This window comes from Molossus molossus, unplaced genomic scaffold (genome assembly GCF_014108415.1).
Source record: "Molossus molossus isolate mMolMol1 unplaced genomic scaffold, mMolMol1.p scaffold_m16_p_14, whole genome shotgun sequence".
NCBI lineage: Eukaryota > Metazoa > Chordata > Mammalia > Chiroptera > Molossidae > Molossus > Molossus molossus.
In genome coordinates, this window is record NW_023425349.1 from 38,699,510 (window position 1) to 38,721,902 (window position 22,393).

A 22,393-nucleotide genomic window follows, 5' to 3' on the forward strand; every position below is an offset into this window, starting at 1 on the left:
TCCACCATAATTTCAAAGGTCTGTGTGTAGAACAGGGAAGACAGCAAGGAAGGGAGGTCACTAACATTTCTCATGTGACACTGTGTGAGATACCTCATATATTTTAGCTCATTTAAAGTGTGTTTTCTCCTCATACCAGAGATGAGAAAACTGAGAAGATAAGCAACTTACATATAGGCTGCTCATCAAATGTCTTTTGAGAAAAAACACATTCAAAACCTTACTTCACAAAATTGTCACCTGTGCCTGTGACTGAAAACCAGAGTCTAGGGGAACAAACGAGCCTGCGGCACACAGCCCAGCTCCGGCAGCCGCAGAGCGCAGCTCGGTACCCTCAGAGAGGACTGCCTCCACTGTCTTGCTTTCTTTGTTTTGTTTTGCTGTGTCATTTTGTTAGCCCATTTGAATAGCATTTTTAACCTGTTTACTCTCTGTCCCAGACAGGAATTAAGGTGTCATCAGGGGCCTTTGGGCCATTCCAGAAATAAATGCACCAGTGGCAACAAACAAGGTTGCCATTCAGAGGTGCCTTGTTTCTAGTCAACCTCTCCCTAATCTCCTTTCTCGTAATTTGGTATTTTCATATGTACAATATCTCCTTTCCCTCACCCTCTCCCTCTCTCTCTCTGTCCATGTGGTTTGTATCTATTGCCAAATGCTGCAGCTGAAGGCCAAAATATTCCTACATGTAGACATCTTCAGTCCCTTGACAGATACGTAACAACACCTAAGACCCCCCCAAGCCTGCCTGCTGAATTTCTATCTCTGGACATGAAAAGAAGTCAACTTGAATTTGTGTGGAGTCACCTGAGTTGTCAGAAACCTCCCCAAGTTCCACAGCAGAAGCTGGCGCAGTTTCTCTGTAAAGGGCCAGGTCGTAACGATTCCCAGCCCTGCCACTTACGTGATCTGCTTCCGAAGCAGCCATTCTCAACTCTGCCAGTTTAGCTCAAAGGCAGCCAGAGCTGAGCCCAAAGACAGACGTGGCTGTGTTCCAATAAAACTTTATTAACAAACACCGATTTGGCCCACAAGTTCACTGACCCGTTCTATGGTCATCTCTGTGAACTACACCATGAGGGTTATTTGCTCTTTCCTCCCTCTGAAAAAGAACGAATGGAAATTCCTTCCCATTAAAATAGCTCAACCTTGCCCAGTCGGTGTGGCTCAGTGGTTGAGCATCAACCCAGGCACCAAGAGGTCACCAGTTCAATTTCTGGTCAGGGCACATGTCCAGGTTGTGGGCCAAATCCCCAGTGGGGAACATGCAGGAGGCGGCCAATCGATATTCTCTCATCAATGTTACTATCTCTCCCTCCTTCTCCTGCCTCTCTCTCTAAAAATCAATAAAGAAAAAAAGTTTTTTTAAAATAAATATATAAATAAATAAAATAGCTCAACCTATATATGAGCTTACATGTAGGCTGCACATCAAATGTTCAGAACTTTAAAAACCTGACTTCGTAACATTATCACCCTTGTCTGTGGCTGGGGAAACCGGTGCCCAGGGCCCACAAATGGACCGGAGGCAGCACCGCGTTTGTTGGACACGTGGCCACACTCACCATCCCCAACTGCACGGTACGAAAACTGCTGCCTCTCAATTAGCAGAGCAGAAATGGTAGTACTTTCATAATGACTCACACTCTGCAATTTAGGTCATGCCTACGGCAATCAAAATCCTCCACTTAGATTCTCCATGGCTAATTTGATCCCCCGCTCTGCCCCTAAACCAGGAGATTTTTTTTTAGTTGTTTTCAATTAAGCCAATTTGTCACAGACACCTCTGTTCTCAATAGGGTATTTTCGCCCGATTCTCTTTTGTTTTGAAAACAGCAAAGTGGGCGAAATGCATGTGCAAATGTTAGGCTCAAATCACTACAGTGTGTGCAAGGAGTGACTGCAAATAGGGAAGAGACCTCTCGGCAATCACACAGACACACACACACACACACACACATGCCAGTTGCCTTCGTCTATTGTCTCACTATGCACATTGTGTACACACCTCTGAGTGAGTGAATGTTAGGCCCTGGTGGGGGGTGCTGGTGACGACAGCTACACGTTATTAAGCACCCTTACGGAATGGCACACGTGTCGGCTTGGGTCCTCGTGACATTCCTGCTCTCCCCATTTACAGAAGAGGAAATTGGGGCTCAGGGCAGTTACATAATATCTATTTTACTGGAGCACTGTAGAACACTGTGGTCAAAAGATAACTCACATATGAGTGAAATCATATGGTCCTTGACTTTTTTCTGGTTACTAGAGGCAAAGAGGGGCTTGGGGAGAGGTGGTAAAGGGTAAAAGGTATCAAATATATGGTGATGAAAGTAGATTTGACTTTGGTTGGTGAACACACAATGCAAAATACAGATGATGTATCATAGAATTTGTATACTTGAAAACCCTATATAATTTTATTAACCAATGTCACCCTAATAAATTTAATTTAAAAATCATGTTTATAAAATAACTCCGAGTTTAACTCGCCATGTTACTAATTTGTGACCTTGAGCAACTTTCTTAACCCTGGGTAAAACTAGGTGTTCTCAGGAGTACATGGTGATAATTATATTTTCTCTAAAACTAGGTTGAAAGAATTAAATAAAATATCTGTGAGGCTCTCTGAGTGTGAGGCCTGAGCACATGCACTAGTCTGAACCACATGAAAATGCCAATATATGATCACTGTTAATCCTACAAAATGATCATTTCCTGTGGCTCAAACTAAAAATTGCTCAGCAAGTGGTATTATTAGGAGCATTGTTGTTATTGTTGTTCAAGGACAATGGCAGGTGACCAAGAACAGATTTTAATCTGAATTTGACTGATGTAAAGGCTTTTTCTACTAACTTGGTGACTTTCAAAGAAATCCAATAATATTTTTTTTACTGAGTGCCCCTTTAATAAATTGAAACTGACATCAGGGAGCTAGTAAATGACAAGAACGACACTGGTATTTTTATTTTACTAGCAGCATTTTATGAGCAGGATAAAGTCCATTTCATAATCTGCTCAGCATAGCCAAAACTTGTTTGAAGTGTATTAACCAAATGTCAGTTGAATAAAAACGTGAAGTGTCTCTCTTCTTTATGTATGAAGGGTCATGATTTACTGAAAACTGGAATCTGCCTCATTAGACAGTTATAATTAACTCTGCTCCTAATATTCCACAGAGGAATTTCTTCCCAGTTCATACTTAAGACTAGGAGGAGAATTCAGCAGGATTGGATGAAAAACAATTAGGTTTTCTCTTTCTCATTCCGTGATGAGAACTGGGAGCAAAAATAACTCTGTCTTCCCAGGCTGGGGACTCAAAGGGTAAAGAGGCTTCCCCTCTAATGCCTGTCTGCTCACTGACAAGCTTAAAAGAAATAAATTCCCATCTGAAACTAAACCATTTCTTGTTATTTTACCATGTTCCCAGTGGCTACGTATGTTGAAAGACTGTAGACATTTTCCAAGCTTGAGTTGTATTTTAGACATCATTCAATCTTACAGATAATCTAAAAAAGAAATCTTTCTCTGTAAAAGATCAGATTCTAATCTCCAGGGTGTTGCCTCAAAGGATTGTAAAATTCAATCTGAAACAGGAATTTTTCTATCTGAAATTTTTTTTAAATAAATAACAAAACACCATTCTAAGGGCAATGTATGGAGAGGAAATACCATGGTCAAGAAAATGTTTGAAAAATATTCGAATGGTATTTTGACTGGAAACCACATGTGTTCTCTGGAACTTTTCAAGATGTTTGCCCCTGATGTGTCAATAGCCAGAAGAACTCTCTGGAGATGAACTTTGTGCAAGACTGCTATCACCGTGGGCTCCAGCAGCCTTTAGTCTGCATGACCCAAGGTTTGCTTTGGAATGCTGGAGAGAGAATAGTCATGTTTTTGGTGTGTCATTTTCCACCCATTTTTTGTCTGATCAAGATATAAGCAAATGTAAGTAAATATTAGGGTAAAAACAGCTAACTCTGACTTAATCTAGATAATTTGATCAAAGGACTCAAATAAGAAGACCAAAGGGAACAGATCTTTGGGAGGAATGAGGGTCATGGGATAGGCCCCCTTTCATCTCTCAGTCACTACTTTGAATATTGGGTTGTACAATTATCAAAGCCCTTTTCATAAGACATCAAGAGAACATTACGCTCATTCTGGTCAGCAGAAGAGGTAAGAAGCATGCATCAATATTAGTAAGTTTGAGACTATTCTAACGGGCTCAACTTAGCCAATAAACACTCAATGAAATAAACAGAATATGATATAACACTACTAGGCAAATCTTAAGGAGGCAACGTTTCATTTGAAAAGAAAAGAATTGAAGAGAAAACACTGATTAATAAAACCTCATAATACCCAGGGTTCATTGTAGTGATAATAATTATTTTTTTAGTGCAGACCGGCAATCATATGGGGGATTCTCTCTCAAATCCCTAGCTTCTATCTTGAACTAAATTAGTCTTTCACTTGAAACTCTACTGTAGAGACTCCTTCAGGTTCCCACTGCATAGACCTACACCCTCCCCTTCAAAATCTCAGTCAAAACCTAACTCCCTTCACTGAATCTATGAAAATCCACCAGGGTAGAAGCAGAGGATGATTTTCAAACTCTAAAAAAGACTAGCTGACTTAGCAAATATCAATAGTGACCTTGAGAGTATTGATCAAGCTCTGTTCCTCTGTTACAGAGGTAGGGAAATTAAGCAGTCTTCTAAATCATTAATGGATTCTTTTTACGTTCTTTTAAACTCCCCCATCCCTTGCCCAAGCCAGGAATTTGCATCCTTACATCTTGGTGGGAAATGGTAAGACTTCTGTAAAAACGCTCAGAAGAGAGCCGTTTTCTTTCAACCACTGCTTAGAATAGCCAGGGGAAATTTTATCCATAATCAACTAAATACCTGCCTTGAAAACATATATAATTTTTGCTTCCTTTGTGGGGCTGATAATTAGTCTCCCTTAGAAATTTTTTAAAGAGGTGATGACAAAAAAGGATTTTAGGCACTTAATTTGTAACTAAAAGTTTGCTTGACATTAATTTTTATTTAACTGAAAGTTTTCTCTGTAAGTGTTGAGACTGGCATCAAGACCACTTAGATCCAGAGACTGAGAGTCTGTCTGTGCACTGGGGAGAGGCTTACATTAAAACTGCAACTGCATTGCCTGGAAGAAATAAAATGTCATGTCCACTCCATCCACTGCCACCCTAATATGTAACCTGTTTTGTTAACCAACCACCTAAAAAGGCCTGGGAAGAGAGCAGTAAGTGTTGTTACGGGTAGGAAGATGAAAAGGGGATAAGAAAGTTTAGGTTTAGGATGGGATTGACTATAATCTCTGTGGCCAGAGGTCAAGAAAGGGCACAATAGTGGGGCAAAGAGATAGGGAGGAGCCGCAGGGACATATGCAGTGAAATGTGTGCAAGGGTCAGCAAGCCCTCCTGGATCTAAGTCCGTCACTAACTGCAGCTGACCTTGGCAAGTCGAGTTTCCCCAAGGAAGCTGTACTAGGCCGTCTCTGACACCCCGATTCCTGGTCTGACACCAGGGGCTCTGTGACCCAAGCTTGTCTTTCTTTGCCATCTCTGGACCAGACCTGCCTCTCAGCATTTTCAGTTGGTGGATGCGTAGATAGCTGCCTCTAGAGCCAGGTCAGCAAGGCATTCTGCCTCCTTACACTCGGCTCTGGACTATCAAGACCTGGCACAGATAAGTGAATTCAGTTCACCTCACTGAGACTTCTGGCAGGTCCCCAACAGCTCAGCAATTTCACAATCTGCTCAGGCTGAAGCTGGTCCTTCCTTCAGGCCACTCCGGGACAGGCAGCAGCTGCTCCGTGTGCTCCTGCCAGCCTCCTGCTGCGTCTCTCCCCTTCCTGCTGCGCACGAGGCACGGACACCTCAGCTCCGGCCATGCCACTCCCCGATCTTTCTTCCGCCCTCTCAGCCCTGCCGCTCCTCTGCAAAGCCCCTCATGGCCACCACAAAGGCCTTCTACACAGTCCTCAGTGGCCTTTTCTCCAGTGTCTTCCAGCTGACTAGGCTGAGGCCTTGGCACAGGTGATCACACCTACTTCTATATTTCTCCACTCCCTTGATTTCCCTAACAGCATATCCAGGCCTCTCTAGCCTCAATCCGGCCATTTCTACCTCTCCTCCTCCACAGTTTCGGTTGTCCCCAAGGCTCTCTGTTCCTTATTCTCTGCCAGCTCATCCACACTCCAGGCCCTTCCCTGGAGTTAGACTGTGGCTTCCCAATCCATGTCCTTGGCCTGTGTTCTAATTCCCTATTTCTCAGTGCTGGGAAACAGACACCTGTTCTGTGGAGGGCTGGAACGCTACATTCGACTCACAATCGGTTAGGAAGTTGACAAAGCCCCTCTCCAGGCACCCTAGAGGGACAAGTCCAGCCCAGGCTGCCCTGACCTCCCTCTCCTCTTCTGTTGTCCATCCTTGGCAAGTCTACCTGGACATTACTTGACACCTCTCTGTTCTCATGCATCTTGTGTCTCAAGCACACAAGACACTGTTCCCACAGAACACGCCCCTTGCCCTCATTTCACATGCTCAAACCTCTGCACAGAGTTCCCTTTGCCACCTCCCAGCCTGGGAGACTCTTACCTTCGACAGCCAAGCTCAGGTGCCCCTTCTATATAAAGCCAGCCCTGAGTCTCTGAGGCTGGGCAGCATGGTGTCCACCAGAGAGAGCCCCAGAACAGACACTGTTGACAGAGCATATCACATTGTTCTCTCTGACTGGATTTTCAGTAAATACTTTGGAAGGGTGACCCTCTTCCTCAATAATCCCAAAACATAGAGTAGACACTCAGCCAAACGTCTGAAAAATGCCAGACTGCCTCAATGAATCTGACCAGCATCTAGTACATTTACATTTTATTCATTTAATTTTCATTTTCCTACTAAGTATTTTACTACTGGTCTCTGAAATATATTAATTCCCAAAGATATAATATTATAACATAATAATTATTATGATTAAAATAAATAATGATAAAAAGAATACTTGTTTAATGTTGTTTTTATGCTTACTATGTGCAATAATAGTAGATAATATAGTGTTAGCCATATGCCAAGCTTTTGTCTAATTTGTTTAATCTTCTTAACAGTCCTATAGGTATATAATACCCCTTCTTTAATCCTCACAACTCTATAATTTTTTAAATTGCCTTTTTTGCAATTAAGGAAACAGTCTTTGAGAGGTTAAGACATTCACCAAAGGTCACACAGCTAATAAGGGGTGGTCATTGAAATTGAAAGTCCAGTGTTTTGCCTAATTTTTCACCTCTGAGACAATGAGATGAAGAAAAAAAAAAACATACAGAGTTTATTAAGACACACTCAGCCATAGTCATCACTGTTTATGAAACAGCATTCCATCATGACCCAGTACCCTAAATATCTGAGAGATCTGCTCACATCATCCTAATTCTGCAGACGGGCAAAGAGCCAGTGACTCGCTCAGTCTAGGAGCCATGTCCCCTGGGTCCTGAAACTCCTGAGCTGGCATCGTTCAGTTGTGTCTGTCATTATACATGAGATCATTTTGCACCTGGTCATCTTGTATACACATTGCTCTTGGTAGCAGATTTCAAGCTTCCAGAAATAATGAAAATAGAATTGCTTCTTTCTTGGTTCAAAGACAATGAAATGTCAATAAAAAAGATCGGAATTGAGAGTAGTTTTAGATGGGTTTTTCAAGAAGCCCACAACTCCTTCCTGGAGAACTGGCATGTCCATGGTTCCGTAAAGATGACAGATGCTTGCAGTCACAGACATGTGATGGTCAATGCGAGCTGGAAACCCTCAACACAAACATGCTCATCACCAAATCTTTCTAAAACCCAAGCTTTTATCCCATTGTCCCTTTTTGAGTTTTGAGATAGTACCTCTCTTTTCACAGATCAAAATTACAAAAGGGAAAAAAGAGAGAAAAGAATAACCAAAAGGAATAATGATCCTGAACATCACTGAAAATGTGTAACTGACATCTACCCCAATTTGGACCCTGGTCTCACCTCTTACCACATATACATATGGGACCCCAAGCAAATTACTTCACCTCTTTGTATCTCAGGTTCCTCATCTGTACTTCCTCACCTAATGTGTGAGGTTGTCTAGGGTATTAAATGAGATGAGACATGTAAAGTCCAAAAACATGCTTGGAAGAGAGCAAATGTTCACTAAATGATAGCAATTGTGGTGGTGTTAATTTTAAGACATACATTTTACCAATTTGATCATTCCCAGGGGACGCGGGGAGTGTGAGACTCTTAGATGAGATGGGTTGGCAGGGAACAATGGCAGAGATCGGAGGTTCACACTGCGACTCGAAGTGCTCTGGTTTTCTGGGTTTGTGCACAGGCATGTGCGACTGGGAATTCCCAGGTCATGTGTCTAAAAGATTTCTCCGTTCCTTTCGCATTGAACTTGCAATAAATTCTGGTGCACACTGCCAGGGGAGAGTCTCCAGTAGCATGGTGCTTGTGTGTAAGTCAACGATTTGGCTGGGAACGAAAGAAAACTCAGTCCCTTTGTCTGCAATGATTAGCTGTCCCTGACTCTTTGAAATCAATATTTTAAGAACAGTTAGTCCAACACTAACGTTTTCCAAAGACAATTTACTAATGCAGTTTAAGTTATTAAAGAATAAATAAAAATTTCATAGGAAGACAGGAGGCACGATCCACATTTGAAAAGCATACACCATAAACACTGTGTAATTAGGAATTTCTCACACTGGAAGGTTCTATAGGCCGGTATTTTGGAGGCCCAATTGGAAACCAAATCTTCTGTGAAAGCATCTTGATAGCCTGAGCCAGAAGTAATCTTTCTGTCTGAAGCCCTACAGCGACCCCTCTGTCCCTCTTCCAGAAGACGAGTTACACACACCCTTGAGTCATACGGGAGCTACTTAACTGCAAGGGCTGCACAGTACTTTGTTAGGCATCATGGCCACAGCCCTTTGTCTATGCACACACGCAGCAGGCCCTTCACACTCATTTACTGAGTCGGTGAATGCACGCGTAGGATTCAGAACGCAGACCCGCGGGTCCGAACCGGCGTGCCTGATAAAGCCCGCTGGACTGATGCCGCCAACCTGCTCCTGGAAAGATCAGCTCGGACCTGTGCAGCGCGCGTCTGCTTTTAGATGTGCCATTCCTGTTGTCTGAATGGGGAAAGAAGTGGGGAAGGGCCTTTCTAACCGTTCCGTGATGGGGTTTGCATTTTTAAATCGCTGCGAACATCATCCGTTTATAGGGCTCAGGAGAAATACAGTGAGAATCAAGGGGCCTTCTCTCACAAAATGCAGGCACACGAATGAAACAGGATTTATGATTCTGGTTCTCCGCTCTCTTCCTCCAACCTCCCAGAGAAAATGGAGTCTACTATACAAACGTGTTCGCCAAAAGCATTTTATAAATGTTCAGTTCTCAAAGTAACTAAATTGTGAGAAGGAAAAAATGCTCAATAAGATCTGAATAAATCCTTAAAGGGCTTATTTTCCCAATCAATCAGAATTAAAATGTTAATAACTTAAATGGATGGTGTTCTAGTATTGTGATTTATACAGGCTATTGGACACTTTTGTCATCATATGTGAACACCAACTAGTTGACATACATTAATCATTAAACACTCTGTGTCCGCACCCCTCAGGAGAGGTCCCTGAAGAGAACCAAGTTCTGAGCCTGGGACCTTGCTCATGGGAACCACTAAAGAAACCCTTGCTGCCCTGGCCGGTTTGGCTCAGCAGTTGGAGCGTCGGCCTGCGGTCCGGAGAGACCCGGGTTCGGTTCCCGCTAAGGGCGCGTACCTCGGTTGCAGTTTGTCCCCGGCCCTGGTTGGTCGTGCGGGTGGCAGCCACTCGATGTGTCCCTTCACATCGATGTTTCTCTCTCTCTCTCCCTTCCTCTCTCTCCCTCCCACTCTATCTGTACAAAAAATGGGAAAATATCCTCGGGTGAGGATAAAAAAGAAAAAAAAGAAAAGAAACACTTGCTGAGTGTGCAGCAGGTAAATAAACATTTTTAAATAATCACACAGGAAACATTTGTCTGAATGAAAGTCCTTTCTCTTTTCATACATATATCCAAATGCCTTCCAGAGTAACTGCCAAACTGTACATTGAACATGTGTAATCCCATTTCACTCCCGCGACACAAGGATAAAGAAGCACACGCCCGGCTAGGCCTGGAGAGGAAACTCCCGGAGGCCACACAGCCTGTAACCCACCTTCTGGCATCTGAATTCAGGGCTGCCAGGCTCTGCCCATGCCTCTCCATCAGGCCACGCTGCCTCTGCCCACAACACCTCGGAAACTCAATTTAAATCCTACCTTTAGGACCCCCTGATATTAGTTTGAATTACAATAGTGCTCCCTTAGATGTGATTTGGCTTTTCATGGTTTCAGTTACCCACGGAAAACTGTGGTTTAAAAATATTAATCAGACAATTCCAGAAGTAAACAATTCATAACTTCTAAATTGCACACTGTTCTGAGTAACATGATGAAACTTCATACCATCCCGCTCCGTCCAGCGAGGGACGATAATCATCCCTTTGTCCAGCATATCCACGTAGTATATGCTCCCTGTCAGCAGCTATCTTAGTTATCAGATTGGTTATGAAAGAGAGAGAGAGAGAGAGAGAGAGAGACCACATTCACATAATTTTTATTAAAGCATATTTTTATAATTGTCCTATTTTATTATTAGTTATTGTTGTTAATTTCTTACTGTGTCAAATTTATAAATGTAACTTTCTCATAGGTATGTGTGCATAGGAAGAAACATAGTACATGAAGTGTTCAGTACTATCTGCTGTTCCAAGCAGCCGTCGGTGGTCTGGGAACGTGTCCCCTTTGGATAGGTGTGGACAGCTGTGCTTGAACTCCGTCCTCCCGGTTGGCAGTCCTACCTCCAGCTGTGCTCCCCAGCCCTCCACTGCCCTCCCCCCCACAAGTCTTCTTTCTACAACACACGCATACTTAGGGTGCTCCTCCCTTGCCCTCCTCTTCCCACCAACAAAGTGCTTCAGGTTGATTTCTACCTACAGGGTATCCAAGCGCCTCCAAGGTGTCTCCCTAACTGCCCTCTGCTCAGCCAAACCAAGGTCCTTCCAGGTGTATGAGTGCCACAAGTTTTCTCACATGCTCACGTCTCAGAATCCTCCTGTCCTCCTTCTCCCTGCCCTTCCCCCAACTTGCACATTCTGCAAGCTCCAAAGGCCCCTCCAGTGTTCTTTTTTCAGACCAAATTCTAGATCAGTTTAGATATTCTGCTTCAGGCTCCCCCTGCAACCTGCACTTACCTTCTCTCAAAGTACTTTTCAAACTGTGTTTAAAGTAACCACTGACTCTACACTTTCCCAGTAAAGTCAATGCTCCTGTGGAGATGAGACCATCTGACCCAATGCTCACTATAGATACATCTTTGTAAATAAATAAATGGAAGCAGGAAGGACTAACAGTAAACACTCAACCTTTGGGTGGTGAATATGACTCAGAGAAATAACTGAGAATTATTCCAAGCCAAGTTGAGTAAATAATGTGAGTGATAAAGCTGGGAAATACTGTTTAGGGTCCAAAAGTCATTCAACAAAAATACATTAAAATAGAGACCATTGTTGAGAAGAAGTAGTCAATCCCTGTAGGTACAAAATGTCCCTTCATAGGCTGCTCAACAGTCAATAAACACCTAAGAGCAAATGTCATCAGTAGTACTTATAACATTATACTTTAGTGACCTCTCATTTTGGGGATGTGGGGGCAATGAGAGATTATTCACAGAAAGACAAATGCAAGTATTTCTTTTCTTTTTTTTTTTTTTATCCTCACTGGAGGACATTTTTCGATATTTTGTTCAGATAGAGTGGGAGGGGGAGAGAGAGAGAGAGAGAGAGAGAGAGAGAAACATCGATGTGAAAGGGACACATCGAGTGGTCGCCACCCACACGACCCAACCAGGGCCGGAGACAAACTGCAACCGAGGTACGTGCCCTTAGCGGGAACCGAACCCGGGTCTCTCCAGACCGCAGGCCAACGCTCTAACCGCTGAGCCAAACCGGCCCGGGCGAATGCCAGTATTTCTTACCTGAGTAACACATTCTAGAAGCCTCAGCAAACCTCAGTGAAAGTTTCTCTTGGACTCTCCTATCTGATCTACCTTCTCACACTTGGGGAAGTCAAGTCCATATTCCCACTCACTTCAAGACATGAGCCAGTGGACAGCATAAAATTAAGCATCATAGCTTGAACAAAGGTATCAGTTTAAGAAAAATAATTTTTACTGAAGTCAATTCTCACCAAGCCATTAACAATATATCTGTAAGTACTTGCAAGTTAATTACGGCACCAGGCTGGGCTATTATACTACAAATGCTGAGGCAAAGAGACGTCATGCCTCAGAAAATGTGGCACTTGGTGATATGACAAGTAAAATGGTATTTATCATCCACATCCACAGCTTAATGGACATGAGCCATATCTGTAAAGGAAGGGTGATTCAGCCCGTTAAGTATGCAGAACATCATCTTTCAACACAAGATGGTCCTTGATGATTTTTTATATCCAAAGGCTCCATCCAAGTGGAGAAAATGCAGAAGCAGAACAAGCTACAGCTTTTCTGATAGAGCTACCGGCACCGCAAAACTGGGTATTCCTGGCAGAGGGGGGCTAACAGAACCTGCCAGCATCCTCCCTCGGCTTCCTGCACAATTTTGTTTCCCACAGAAAGGCCGCAGACTCATTCTTAACTCTTGCTTTCCCTTTTCTCTACTTATGTGTGGATGCGTTCACAAAGTTTATTGAGCACTAGATTTCAAGTATGTTCAGATTAGAGATTTCCAAAATTAAGTTTCTATAAAAAAAAACTGAGTCCTAGCAAGCCCACATTTTTGGCTCGGTAAGCATTGTCTGGCGAACTGGAGATTAATTATCTATTAAGGAGACAAACAGCAAAGTTTTCATTTGGTGAAACTTAAATCCCAAACCCTGCTCCTTTCTCCCACTGACATTTTTTTTCTAGGAGGCCATCTTATAATCCTTTGATGTCTCTCTACAAACATTTAGTTTTAAAACACCCTCCAAACTATTACCTAAAAGTCCTCCATTTAAAAAAATCATTACAAATGGCCATGTTATAAATGACTTTACCAGCGAAGAGATTCCCAAGTTAAAGTGAAAGACACTAAGGGAATTCCCATAACAAGGCCTTAGTTAGTTTCTTGTTGAATCTTTTGATCTCAGTTAATATAAAAAAGACCCTCCAAACTTGATGTTATTTTCTATTTATTGCATTTAAATGAACATACACTTAAAAAAACTAAAGAACTCTCTAAACTATGTTAATTATATCCCTACATTGTGCCTTGGTTATCCTTGATATATTTGTACCAGTTGTACATGGGCCCCCCAAATCAGTGCAAATACTTGTTACTGTTTCCACCAGGGGGCATTCATCTCACTGAAAATAAATATTTTTCAATTATGGCCAAGTTCAGGAAAAACAAAAAAAGTATTAGTTATACTGAAATGGCTAAAATGTGTATTTTGTTTATTAATCTGGAAATTCACACTTGCAATGGGAAACAAGAAAGTTAAGTTTTTTAGTGGGTAGTTCTGGAATTAGATGCTTCATAAAAAGATATATGAGTATGGCCCTGGCCGGTTTGGCTCAGCGGTTAGAGTGTTGGCCTGCGGTCCGGAGAGACCCGGGTTCGGTTCCCGCTAAGGGCACGTACCTCGGTTGCAGTTTGTCCCCGGCCCTGGTTGGTTGTGTGGGTGGCAGCCACTCGATGTGTCCCTTTCACATCGATGTTTTTCCTTCTCTCTGTTCCTCTCTCTCCCTCCCACTCTACCTGAACAAAAAATGGAAAAATGTCCTCGGGTGAGGATGATACAAAAAAAAAGATATATGAGTATGAAAAAATTATTCTTGTCTTCCAAAAGGTAAGACATACTAGAGAATGTAGTGAACTCTTCAGAAGTGTCAACAGAACATACATATGAAGATCGCCTGCTATAATTGTAGACTAATTTTAGGGGTTATAATTCATTTTAAATTAATTCGGGAAGATATAACTGACGGTTTCTTAAGAATCTTCCTCATCCTGAAAGTATTAACAAACTCCCGAAAAGGCAAAGATTATCCCTTTTTAAAAATGCCTGCTTCTCAAAGACCATATCATCTTTCTTGTGACTGGTTGCTTTGCACACATAAGGTTTGGACACCGGGAAGACAGAATGGATACTATATAACTTCTTTGGCAAGTTATGAAGAGGGGAAGAAGAGACAATGGACATGCCATACATTTACCATTTTACACTGTGAATCCTGATAGTCTTGCACACACAGTAATATCCGTGTGAAGCTGCAACAAACACTGTCGGAAGGCACTCAGATACTGAATTCCTGAGAGAATCCATACAAGAACCATACCTTTTCTTGTTTACCTACTAAGATAATCTCAGAGTTTTCTATATGCCTAAAATTACCATGGACTCATTCAAGCTGGAAAACTGCTCATTTTTTCTTTACAAAACGAGAGAGAAGAATAAACCAAGTGGCATAATTCATATTTCTGTCTATAACCATCTAATACACTAGCCCTTATCTAGGAATCAATACATCGGTAAGGACTATTGATTAATGAGATCTGGTACCACCCCCCTGCCCCACTCTGATGGCAGCTTTGAACGTATCTTTTTCTCTCCTACAGTGTCCACTGATACACACAAAAAGGAAGTACCACAGATTCTTAAGATCAAGTTGTGCGGGAGCTGAGCCTTGGTATTCCCTTGAGCTAGAGCTCCTTTCTGCGCCCTGTCCTAACAGGAGCCAAACCAGCAACCTGTTACAAAATATGTGGGAGGCTGAATGGCAGGTTATTTTATTAGATATTCTGCCTGTTCTTAAAAGGCAGGGGTTAGCCAACTTTGTCTGGAAAGGGCCAGATGTGAAATATTTTAGGTTTCTTGCACCATATGATCTTGGTCACAATTACTGATCCCGCCGTTGTAGCACCATAACACCCATAGATGACTCATAAACAAATGGGTGGGGCTGTGTTTCAATAAAACTTTATTTATAAAAACAAACAATGGGCCAGATTTGGCCTTAGTTTGACTTCTGTTTTAAGGGAATAGCTCAAGTTTTATTTCTTCTCCTACACTGGTGGAACTTTGACCTGTAGTGAAGCCCAGAGGTTCCCTGATAAGCAAGTGTGTTCATCATAACCAGAATTTTAAGGGGAAAAAATACTGTAGAGTCCCATCTATAGTGACTTAATTTTTATTCCCCAAAGCCAGCTGCCACAGGCACTTCTCTGACCCACTAAAGGTGTGGGCTGTTATTGCTGGCCACGGACAGGAGTTTCTTCTTTGCACAGCTAGCATTTGCTTTTATCAGCAGTGGACAGAAATATCTCCCGTTTCTCCACAGAGGATGTCCAACGTGGCATTAGGATTTCAGACCCAACACACTTGAGAAGGTTCTTCTAACCTGCACATTCCTATTCTAACCAGATGCCTCACGTCCCTGCTCCTGAACATCTGCAAAGCAAGTAGAGTCGCTGGCATCCAGCTGAGCCTTAACCAGCCCACTGCTGCTGGGCTGCCTCCCTGATGGGGCACAGAGAAGATGCGAAGACACCGGCTGGCAGAGCACACCTTCCTCAGAGAACCCTGCCCTGAGTCTACACAAATATGTGGGACCAATGCAAAGCCCTCTTTTTAAAACTTCACGTCTATTTTTGCTTTCACCAAAAAAGGGAAGATGGGAGTGAGGGGTGACTGGAAACTGACCTCTTGAACTTGGCAGATGAGCTGACATTTCAGTGGGGCCTCAACCTAAACAGCAATCTCTTGCTTATTAAAGTATTTGCTCTATGCAGGAGGACAGGCCCCCTTGGAAATGGGTACACTTCATCAATAGAAAAAAACCAAGTTGTAATGGAACCTCTGAATCATCGTCACCACGCTTCCGACAGAGTTCACGTAGACCCTTCAGGATACCCATCTATGTTGTTTGGACGTTTTATTATTATTACTTGTTAACATTTTTTACTCTTGTTCGTGTACCCAGAGATGAGAATTTTATAAATCTGATAAATAATTGAAGCCTCCTAATCAATATCACTGAAGAAATAACAAACGAAATAACAAACAAACAAAAATCACCCAAGGGAGAAGAAAGGAGGACTCAAATCTGCGGGGAAGTCGCCGTCCCCCGGTAAAGGCTGGGGGAAGAGGCAGGGGCCAGGGACAGCTCAGCTCACTGGGGTGGGCTGAGGGCAGCACGCTGGATGCTTCCACTTGGCCCTCGACGAAGAGTAAATCAGCCCACCACGTCAGGCTCCACGGGGTGGGCACAGACAGGCAGGAAGAGGGAAGTAACGTGGGTGCCCACGCAGTGAAGTCCACCAGAGTGAGCTGGACAGTCGGTGCGGGAGGGTGGCTTGCTCACCATGAGCTTCCCTGGAGCTGCAGTGCAAGGGCTCACACTGAACTTCTCTGGGAAAATGTTTCTGTCAACACAGCAGTAAAGCGCTCCGGAGGGAGTCTTTAGGGAGCTCTGCAGCCAAACTGAGCCCTAGGGGAATTCCAGGGCAAGTCTCTTGAAGAGGTATAAAGCCTCATTAGTGCAAAGAGGATTTACTATGCTCCTGGTCCAACCAAGAATGCAGGTAGGTGCCTTGTTCCCAAATTTGTGATTCATTATGATTCTACAGATCACCCAGTTGTAAGGAATCATCACTGGTTGGTGCCTGTATAGCCTCCCTCTCTTCTAAAAATATCACTGGCCATCAGAAAGCACCTACAGCCCTTCCCAAAGAGAAATGTGCTGAGCTGGTGGGTGGTTTATTTAAAGAAAGCAAACATTCAGGCTGGTTAGACCCACAATGTAAAGGAAGACTTTTTAAAAAAATGAAATCATACCATTCAAACCAAGTTCAAAAATCATTTAGGCTATCATTCTGTCTCAGGGCAACTCTATCTAAAATCTCCAGGGGCAAACAGAACATAAGTTATTGTAAAAGAGTCTAAAAGCAAATTTCTACAAGCAAACCTTCAATGATCCAACTACCTTCACTTGTCACAAAACAAACACAAAACTGCTAATTAGGACTGTTTTGCAATGGGTTGCCGGAGCCGGCTCAGATTAGTTGGTTAGATTTTCAGAAATTTTGCGAACTAGGTGACTTCACATTGGTAGACTGAAATCAACCATGGTAGGAATATTTGCACCATGAAAGTCAGCAAACAGTACAAGGTAGAGAGAGCCCCAGCCAGAGAGCTGGTTATTAAGTATTTCTTAATGTACCATTGTCACGGGCTCTGTGAAACTGCTCCAGATTTCTCTTCTCCAAATACATTCTCTGGAAGTGGAGAAAACTCTAGAAGTCAAAGCAGAAATCTCTACCATTGTCTGGAATATTTAGCCTCTACTGGGAGCAAGAGATCAACTGCTTTGCAAGACAATCCCTTTACAACAACAAAACTGCTGCCTTAGAAAGACACCATTAGCCCCAACTTACCTGGGCTATTCTTCCTATTAGTTGCCAATCTTTGGAACAACATTTAGGCCCTTCGGAGCTCTCAGAATTATGTCATCTCTCTCAAACTTCAGGATAAGAATGGGTTCAGTACTTGGATGGCACAAGTGAGAATACACGTTGCCACAGGTGACCTCACTACTTGTGATGCACAACCCTACTTGCCCTCTTAATATAACGTCTCCCTTCCAGTAAGAGCTAAGCTGAGTGCCCAGACTGAAGTTATTTACCTCCTGGAGTCTTTCAGATGGAAATAACCCTTAGTACAACCTAGGGATTGGGAAATGTATCCTCCCGGACTTCTAAAAAAGAATTTATTGGCTCTAAAACCTAATAATAAAGATGTTCCAATACCAATTGTTGGGAGACGATTCTCCATGGGTCCCTTGCATTTCTGTACATCTTGTAAAGAGAGGGACTCACTGCCTATTGTTCTGGATTATTATTTTGAGGAAGTCTGTACAGCAAACAGCCTTAGAAGCTACAGATAATATGTCCAAAGTGAAAGGAAAGCATATTTACTGCCCATTAAAAGAGTCAGTGTTCCTTTTCTAAAACAAAGAGTGCATGCAGTCATCCTTCTGGGCCCATCTGCGTCACCCCCGTGGGACTTGGGGCAGAGACAACTAATTCTCATATGCTGCTCATTCTGCTTTCCGTGGCATGAGTAATAAAGTCCCTTGTCTCCGACCCAGGAGTCGCATGTCCTCTCTGGCTCATGCCACCATCTATGAAACTGTGGCAGGCTAACTTGTTAGCCTGCAAGTAGAGTCAAAGCTTAGACCTGTCACAGTTCTTGACACCTGTTACCTATAAAGCTTTTAACAATTATCTATATCTATAGTTATATCTCTATCTCTATTTCTATCTGTATCTATCCCCCTACCTATCTATTGAATAAGAACTAATTGTGTCTCTCGGGGATTCTTTATAGCTCTCTTGGGCAATAATGTATAAGACAGCCCACAATGACTTACAAGAATGAAAACCGCAGAGCTGTTCACTCTATTAAAGATGTTCATGTGAAACTAGCCAAAATGAGCAGGAACAAAACGATCCTCTGTGTACCCTAGGATAGGGCTTCCCAAACTTTAAAGAATATATAAATCACCTGGGAATCTTATTAAAATGCAGTTTTGGATTCAGTAGATCTGGGATGAGGCCCAAGATGCTGCATTTTTAACAAGTTCCCAAGCAATGCTGATGATGCTGGTCCAAGGACCACACTTTGATAGCAAGGTTCTAACAGCAACTAAATATAAATTATATGCATGTTAACACTGATATTTGCATAAACTCCAACATTTTTTAAACTGATAAGAACAGAGTACTCTACTTGATCTTAGCCAAACGGCTGAGAAGTGATAAACTCGAACATTTTTAACAACAGTATCTACAACAACCCTGGAAGTCCATATAAATCCGAGAACTCCTATATTGGTGTAGTCAAGAACACTAAAACATTTCCTGAGAACATGATCGTGAGTGCTTATATACTTATATGAGGACACCATCAGTATTTGTTGCGAAGTATCCTTTAGGCTACATTATAAACCATTCTATTTGGAGAAACAGGAGCAAAGGAAACATGCAGGAGAAGACCTCCCTAGGTTATGTAAAGAGTCTGCAAGCATTCAATAAACAGGGCAAATGACATTTCTCATGGTTAATGTTGCTGATAACTATATCTCTGGCCAGGCTAATGCTCATGGGCTAAGCATAACAGGGAAAGAAATAATAATATATGGACATAAGATAGAGTCTGAAAAAGTCAATGTGCCATCGGGGAAAACACAGTGGGCTGGGAGGAGGGCTGGACTTGGGGTCCCCACTTTGACATTCCCTGGCTGCAGGAGCTGAGGGAGGAAGACGCTCTTCCCGCTGAAAAGTGATGGGAGAGAAGTTACTCCAAGATCCAGACCCCTCGCCACTTCTTTTTGTTTATTCATTTATTTTGTTCTTTATATTCACATGTAAGTGAAATCGTACAGTATTTGTCTTTCTCTATCTGACTTATTACACTTAGCATCATACCCTCTAGGGCCCCTCCCCGCTTCTTAACTCCCATCTCTAGGTCTCGGTCACCTGCAGAGGCAGATGCTCAGCCACATAGATCATTTTTTAAAGACTGTCATCAGCCCAAAGAAATGAGTCTTTCCATTCATCTCATTCACTTGCGGGAAAGTTTGTGTGCTCCTTTGAAAAGCACAAGAGAGAGAGGACTCAGAAATAAATTTAAAAAGGTGGAAAATATATTTGGGAATTTTACTAGGAAATATTGAGTCATGCTTTTGCTCTGTTCCTTGTCTTTCTTCCATTGTCTCCTCTTTTCCTGTCTTTTGACTTCTTTTCTCCTCCTCTCCTCTCTCTTCCTCTCTCTTCGTTCTCTCTCTACAAAAAAAGATAACCAGAGAGGCAGCAGAGGTATTTCGGTATTCCACACACCAGTCTCTCATGAGGTTCGTGACTGTGACTTTTGAAAAAATTTCTATAGTCACATATGCTTAAGAAATCCTGGGTTAAACAAAGTTTATAGTTTTCTTTACTGTCTCAAGCCTTTAACAGGCTGATGTCTACCGTGACTCTCCGGGAAGGGGCTGTGGGGGGCTGCGTTTTCCATATTCCACCACACAAACCCCCTCCACCCTCCACCCCGACTCGTAGGAACGGACTCGGAGAGGGAGCTCTGATGCAGGATTTCAAACGCCGGAGCCAAGCTGTGGTGTCTAAACTAGCTGCCCCTGGAGCAAGCCTCGTGGCCTTGGACAAGTCACATAACTCGGCCTTTCAGATTCAGAGAGGACGTGAATCCCCATCTCTTGAGAGCTGGCTGAAAAAGTGTTCATCTTACTAAAGGCAGCTCTTTAGTGGGGCCACCGGCCTCTCTCTGACTTCACCCCGTGTTTCAGGACTGGACCTGTGTCTCGTCCCGTCCACTCACATCTGAATATTCCCTTCCAAGGGCTGCCCACCAGGCTGTGTTTGTCTGTGGTGCGTCCCAACAGATGACATTTGCCAAATGAATGAGGGAGAGAAAGGAAATATTGAGGCAGAAAGGTCCCAGGGGATACACAAAGGCAGGAGCGAGGCCAAAGAGAAGGGGCATGACTATCCTGAGTCAGGTCCGACTTTACCTCTTAGGGAGATGAGGACTCAGGCAAGCGAATTTGTCTCCCTGGGTCTCAGGCAGGGTCCCCACTTCAAAAATAAAGACCAGACCTGGCAAGTTTTCTAAGTGGTTAGAGCATCGGCCTTTGGTCCTGAGAGACCTGGGTTCGGTTCCCGCTAAGGGCACGTACCTCGGTTGCAGTTTGTCCCCGGCCCTGGTTGGTCGTGCAGGTGGCAGCCACTCGATGTGTCCCTTTCACGTAGATGTTTCTCTCTCTCTCTCCCTCCCTCCCACTCCATCTGAATGAAATATGGAAAAATGTCCTCAGGTGAGGATAAAAATAAATAAATAAATGAGACCAGACGCCTATCTCCCAGAGCTGTGTACGGAATCAGGGGAGGTCACATATGTAAGCATGTAGCACGAGCCCAGCACAGAGTGGGAACTCAGTAAGAAAACAGTAGGTGTTCTTTCTGGAACTAAGAGGGGAAAGTAAATGCTATTATTAAAACAAATTCTCTGATTTTTAGATTAGAAAATGGATATCATAATTCTTCTGGGGAAACCCCAGAAAAAGAACTATACACAGCACAGAGAATTTCCTTTCCCACAACTGACTTCAGATGACTGGTGCCCAATGACTGGTGGAGGTAGGGGGTAAGAGAGAGAGGGAAAGGGAGAGGGAGAGGGGAGAGGGAGGAGGAGGGGGAGGGGAGGGGACAGAAGGAGGGAGAGGGAGAGGGAGAGGGGAGCGGGGGAAGGAGAGGGAGACTAATTATAGGATTCCAAGAAGATTAAAGACAACAATGAAAAAAATGAACATTTCAAGTTTACTGAATAAGGACTTCTACCCTGTCTCCTCACAGAAGTCAGATAGAGAGATCACTTGCCTAAGACAGGACTCCCCACCTCCTTCACCCACTGCTGTGCTCTACTCTCCCCCACCCTTATACACTTATTAATCTATTGTCTTTTCCCTCATAGCAATGGAGGTTCCGCAAGTACGGACTTGCTCTGCCGTCGGGGTCCTTACAGGCTGGCCCAGAGCAGGCTCTCAGTAAATGTTTGTTGAAGGAATCAACGAATCCCACATTAGTTATTCAATAAGCATGACCACTCAAGGATTTATAGCCCATTAAAGCAATATGAAGACCATGAGACCACAATTTTTTAAAAAATTAGTAATGTTATTGTAACTCAAATGAACAGCTTTATTAATCACTTCCAACTTTAGTAACAAATCAAAGAAGAAAGGAAAAAAGTCTTGGCAGGAGCCAAGAAATCACCATAAACATGATCACGCTTCACACTGAGATGTCCTAATCCTTTTCAATGACTCCCTTATCAATTTCTAAATTCAGTGGCTCCGCTGTGTCCTCAGGACCAATCCCAAACTCTGTAACATGGCAGGAAGGCCCTCTGCACCCTGGCCCTTGTCCATCTCACCATCATCTCCCACCACCGTCCTCATAGCTCCACCCCAGCAATATCCAGACAACCCAACACCAACCCCCCTGCCTTGATAGCTGCCTCCTCCTCCATCTCATCCATGTCGTGAACTTCTCTTCATCCTGTCAGACCCCATGTGAAGGCTGACTCCCCTGTGAAGCCCTCCCTGATTCTCCTGGACAGAATGAATCAGTCCCCTTGTGCGTGGCTCTTTAGATCATCTACTGCCACACTGCCCACTTGGACGTCAGTCC

The 22,393-nt window shown here is 43.2% G+C and overlaps 1 protein-coding gene and 1 pseudogene across 2 annotated transcripts in view; both read right to left on the minus strand.

Annotated features, from left to right (window-relative positions):
- Window positions 1–22,393, minus strand: part of NTRK2 (neurotrophic receptor tyrosine kinase 2) — a 334,115-nt gene that overhangs the window by 209,061 nt on the left and 102,661 nt on the right. The gene's annotated exons all lie outside the window — the stretch shown is intronic.
- On the minus strand, window positions 18,747–18,947 carry LOC118630391 (annotated as a pseudogene).